The sequence below is a fragment of the Centruroides sculpturatus genome, unplaced genomic scaffold (assembly GCF_000671375.1).
Source record: "Centruroides sculpturatus isolate CEXI.00-Female unplaced genomic scaffold, Cexi_2.0 scaffold1416, whole genome shotgun sequence".
NCBI classification, from domain to species: domain Eukaryota; kingdom Metazoa; phylum Arthropoda; class Arachnida; order Scorpiones; family Buthidae; genus Centruroides; species Centruroides sculpturatus.
Genome location: NW_019385551.1, coordinates 47,722 through 53,418, shown reverse-complemented (window position 1 = coordinate 53,418; position 5,697 = coordinate 47,722). Strand labels below are relative to the sequence as shown.

The window sequence follows — 5,697 nt, the reverse complement described above, 5'->3', positions numbered from 1 at the left end:
GATAAAACAGCTTTCACTTAATGCGTGGTATACGGAAAGTTAGAGAGGCAAATAGCCTTCAGCATGTTCGTCACGGATATCAATTTGAATACTTTTGTGACGTTAAACTATTTACTTATCACATAGCAAAAAGAACAGTACAGTATGGAGATAAATTCTATGAAGAGCATTCCTGATTAATGGATATTGCAAGTAAATTTTCCTTCGAACAATTCTTTTCTTGTACCTTGAACTTTGTTTTATTTATGTTTAGCGACATTTCGGTTGTTTGAGTTCGGAAAAGAAAGTATTATACTATGATTTACAAATACAATTGTACCTCGGTATACGTCTGCTTTATAATACGTCCAATTCGGAATACGTCCTGCTTGGACGAAACAAATTTTGTTCGGTATACGACTTTTGTTCCGTATACGACTTAATTTAATTATACGCGCCATCTATGAACAAGTAGCACTATCGGTGTATAGATTAGGCTAGACGTTCGCGGTGCCACAGTTTATAACTTTGTTAGATTTTTCCTGATTTTAATTTGTAAGTAAAATTTTATTATTTTTATTAATCACGAATTGCAAAAAGGCAAATGAAAAGCAACAGAACACTAAAGAAATGACTAGAATCACAATGGAACTGAAAAAAGAGATTGTTGAGAATATGAAGGTGGCACGCGTGTTCGAGATTTTAACTGTTGCATATCGCATTCTGAGAACGACGATATCGACAATCGCGAAAAATAAAAACATTATTAAATTTGCTAACGTTGCGAAAGGGGTTAAATCGATTTCTAAACAGAGATCGAAGATATTAGATCATGTCGAGAAAATGCTTTTGCTTTGGATAACTGAAAAAGTGTGCTGGAGACAGCATATCCGAAGCAATTATTTGCGAGAAAGTTAAAAAGATACACGCTGATCTCATGAAAAATCAAGCAGGAACTAGCCAGGAAAGCGAGGTGTTTAAAGCCAGCCATTTTTTTTTATACATGAGAACGGATTAATCATTTTTACATTACTTCTTATGGGAAAGATTGGTTTGATATACGTCCTATTCGGTATAAGTCCAAACATCAGGAACGGATTAAGGTCGTATGCCGAGGTTCCACTGTAATATTTAAGAATAACTTTGATTAGTGCATATTTTAAAATAGAATTAAACGATATAGCATAAGTTTTAATATTTTTATTATTTATTTACTACTGTATTAAACTTTTTATTATATATGTAAAATATATAAAACTAAAACCATGATATTAAAAATCAATAATAATAATAATAATAATAATGTTTGTCTTACAGGAAGAATAATAGAAAGAATGAAGAATAATTGTAAGCCAATAACAAAATTTTGTAACATTGACAATCGTAAAATAAATTAGTGTTGCAGCAGTTTTATGTTTTACTTCAAGTTTATATACAGCGTGTAAAATATTAATTTGGAAGGAAAAAAAGCAATGTTTTGGCTTGTTAAATTCGATCCGGTCATAAAACCATTTACAAAGGCATGAAAATAGCAGCAATTAAATAAGTGGGAAGACGACCACCAACATTCGGGTAATCGTGGACGTAGAAGAAAGCTTCGTGCGCGACTGCCTTTCTGATTAGTCGGAAGTTGGCTGCCCAAAAAACATTTAAATTGGGAGAAGATTGGAGTAAAAAGTGTGTAGAATAATGCTCGGTACTGATATCTCTTAGATACTCAGCAAGCCAGCTGAGGTTAGGGAGAGAGGCTACACTCCTCTGAAAAGGATGTTCAAGTACGAATGAGGTCTGAGATCGAACGAAAAGTGCAGATAGAGCCTATCTACGGTACAGAAATTATCAAGTACAGTACATATCCGATCTTTCCTTAATGTTAGTGTGTCAATCTGTACAATGCGATGTCGTGATAAACTATGTACCGACCGAGTTGAGTGTGGAGGTGTATTTCTTACGAACCTAGTGTACATTTGGAACGTCTCGGGTCGTGCTTACTAAAATAAAAGCTACTTGAGAAGACGGAAATTTTCACTCAGGGCGTCCGAAAAGTCGGGTTCTTTAGACCAGTGTTTCTCAACCTTCTTGAATACGCGACCCCTTTACAAGTCAAAAAATTCTGGCGACCCCCAAGGCCATATTAAAACTATATCAGTGATTTTAAAAACTACGTATTTAATTTTCTTTCTGTTGAGACCTAAATAACAATTGAAAAACCAATTGTACTGTAAAATAAACAGATACAGCCTTCTCATTGAAATTGTAGTTTTCTTTATTGTATTGTAGGCTGAAATTTTGAAATTGCAATTTTTTGTTTGAACAAACTTCTACATAAACAGAGTTCGTGTAGAAGTTTGTTCAAACAAAAAATTGCAATTTCAAAATTTCAGCCAATATTAAATTTTGTTTAAAAATGTCGAAATAGAGAGCTGTTTCCGTTTAAAATATAATTACAAAATTCGAAAAGAGATACATTTGAATATGAATATCGAGATGTTTTTTAATTGAAACTTCTTAGAAATTAAAAAAACAAATTTTCATTTACAACCAGTTTTACTTACGTCTTTCGATCATTCTACGTCGATAGCAATTAAAAATAATAATCCTTCAAAATTTCAGTGTGAATATTATGATATATTTTTGGATCGTGGTTTCAAAACGAATTTCGCTGGACATAATTAAAGTTCAATGTTACTTTTGTTTATTGTGGATCGAAAGATGTCTAATTAAATTTACTTTTTGTGTGAACTTCTGTTTACACTCGTCACAAGTGAAAGGCTTTTCTCCTGTATGGATTCTTTCATGAATTTGCAATCTTTGTTTAGTTGTAAAGCTCTGTTCACACTCATCACAACTGTAGGGCTTTTCTCCAGTGTGTTTTCAGAGGTGTGTAATTAAGGTCGATCTTTGTGTAAACTTCTGTTTACACTCATCACAAGTGTAAGGCTTTTCTCCTGTATGGATTCTTTCATGAATTTGCAATCTTTGTTTAGTTGTAAAGCTCTGTTCACACTCATCACAACTGTAGGGCTTTTCTCCAGTGTGTTTTCAGAGGTGTGTAATTAAGGTCGATCTTTGTGTAAACTTCTGTTTACACTCATCACAAGTGTAAGGCTTTTCTCCTGTATGGATTCTTTCATGAATTTGCAATTTTTATTTAGTAGTAAAGCACTGTTTACACTCGTCACAAGTGTAAGGCTTTTCGCTTGTATGGACCCGAAGGTGTCTAATTAAGTTTGACTTTTCTGAAAACTTCTTTTTACACTCGTCTCAACTGTAAGGCTTTTCTCCGGTGTGGGTGCGAAAATGTTTAATTAAGTCTCCCCTTTGTGTAAATTTCTTTTTACACTCGTCACAAGTGAAAGGCTTTTCTCCTCTATGGATTCTTTCATGATTTCAGTAAATTTCAGTAAATTTAATATTTACTGAAATTTTGAAATTGCAATTTTTTGTTTGAACAAACTTCTACATAAACAGAGTTCGTGTAGAAGTTTGTTCAAAACAGATTTCGTTATTTTTTAATCACATTATTACAACTTTATATTAATACCCGAATTGTTAATATAATTAAAATGTCTTTATGTAAAACTTTCTTGAATAAAAAGTTGTCTCATCGATACTTGCTTGTATTAATTATAGTTAAAGTTAATTTATTCGATCAGTAATTCGGAGAGTGCATATTTTGCTGTAATTGTAATACAGGAAATCCTCGTATATTCGAACATTATGAGCACGTCCAAAATTTCCCTCATTTTTTGACAGATAAACATTGTCGTGTTTTAGTAATTTTTTTTCTTTATAAGCCATTTTTTACATCTGAAACGAAAACATTTTGTGCAATAAATCAATTTAAATTTTTTGGATTGCAATTTGAAAACATCGTAGACTAATAAATTCCTACTGTTGTGTGTCCTTTAAACGCAAAAACAATGTCAGATACTATAGATGCAAGTCAAGACCAGATATGAGAAGCTTAGTGGCAGGGGGATTCGATAAACTATAACCGACCTTCGCTTTCACGTCATTTCAATTGAAAAATTTTATCCACAACGGAGTCAGTCAGACAACCAGCAGGACTCGATTGTTATCTGGAAAAATATGATGCACAGCAGCAATACGCTACTAAAATCGAGAGCATATATTTTAAATTAAATTGATTAAAAATTGCAATTCGACATTGTGACAATAATTTTTTCTCGTTTTTATTTATTAATATACTGTGGATGATCGGTTAACGAACAGATCGGATAAAGAACAAATCTGATAACGAACACTTTCGCGAAAGAATTTTATGTTCGGACAACGAACACCCCACAGAACAAACACAAGAAGAAGCGATGTAAAATAAAAAGTACCGATTGTCTTCCCTTGTCTTCGGGCGACAATTCGAAACTTTTCGAAGTGCGGAAGACATCGACATCGACGCTCAACCCGGTATATACCGATCGGATAGTACCCATTCGAACTTTGAAACTCTCCCTTGTAATTCCAGACTTTTGTTTTCTGGCAAAACAATTTTTTTATGTATTCGCGAGACTGTCGGATAAGCACGCGTTAAGTTTTGCGCCTGTTTTTCTTTTCGAAAAGTAAGAGTATAATAGCAAAGGTAGAGAGAGGGCAGAAGACGCCCAATGTTGCTGGGCAGTATGGCTTGAACAGGTCTACAGTAGGCCCAGTTAAATCTTATCTAAGAAAGATACTGTCTGTCTGTCCTTTAAACTCGAAAACGGTGTCAGATACTATAGATCAGTGTCTCTCAACGGGGGCGATATCGCCCCCATGTGGGCGTTTTTCCATGTTGAGAGGGCTATTAGTAACAATTTATATTTCGGGGAGCGAAAAACTATTTTCTGTGTGATATAGTAAACATTATATTAAGAATAATTAGATATTTTATTCGTTATATCGTATAATAATTAAACAAATAACATTTTACTAGTAACTAGTCTATTCAATGCAGTACGAATTAGGCGTTAGTCTTGGTCCTCGGCATCGGAAGGGGGCGATAATAGCTAACGGTTTTATTGAAGGGGGCGACGATTCGTTAGAGGTTGAGAAACACTGCTATAGATGAAAGTCAAGACCAGACCTGAGAAGCTTAGTGGTAGGAGGATCTGGTAAACTATAATCAACCTTCACTTTGGTCAGTAAGCCACGTCATTTTAGTTCAAAAATTTTCTCTAGAATGGAGTTAGATAGACGACCCACATGATTCGATTGTTATCTGGAAACATATGATGCACAGGAGCAAGACACTACTAAAATCGAGAGCATATATTTTAAATTAAAAATTGTAATTAAATTTTTGCTTGTCTTAATTAATATATTAGCAAACGAGCACGGCGTTGATCAAGCAAAATGTAACGATAGAAAAAATTAAGAATATTGGATTATAGCTAATCTTATCCATTTTCACCGGATACAAAAACTAGCTTCTTCCTCCTCCGAGAGTGACTGGAGAATTTTTAGGTGGATCTAAAAATACGTTCGATTTTTTGCAAAAACGCAAGAAACTGCATCCAAAATAGTGCAGGAGCCAATCGTTGAATATAGAAACGTACCCATTAACAAAAAAATTTATTTTATGTCTTTAACTATCCGAAAGCAAGAGATCAAGTGGAGTAGTTTTTACAATAGTTGAGTCACGCTACCCTTTGGACACTTAATTTTAGTAAGGGTATGGTGTTATGTTTTAGTATTAAAATCGTTTTGTATTTTTTATAG

General features: G+C 33.8%; 1 pseudogene; it reads right to left on the bottom strand.

The window, feature by feature from the left end:
- Positions 1-2,664: 2,664 nt before the first annotated feature.
- Positions 2,665-3,369, bottom strand: LOC111640039 (annotated as a pseudogene).
- Between the last annotated feature and the right edge of the window lie 2,328 nt (positions 3,370-5,697).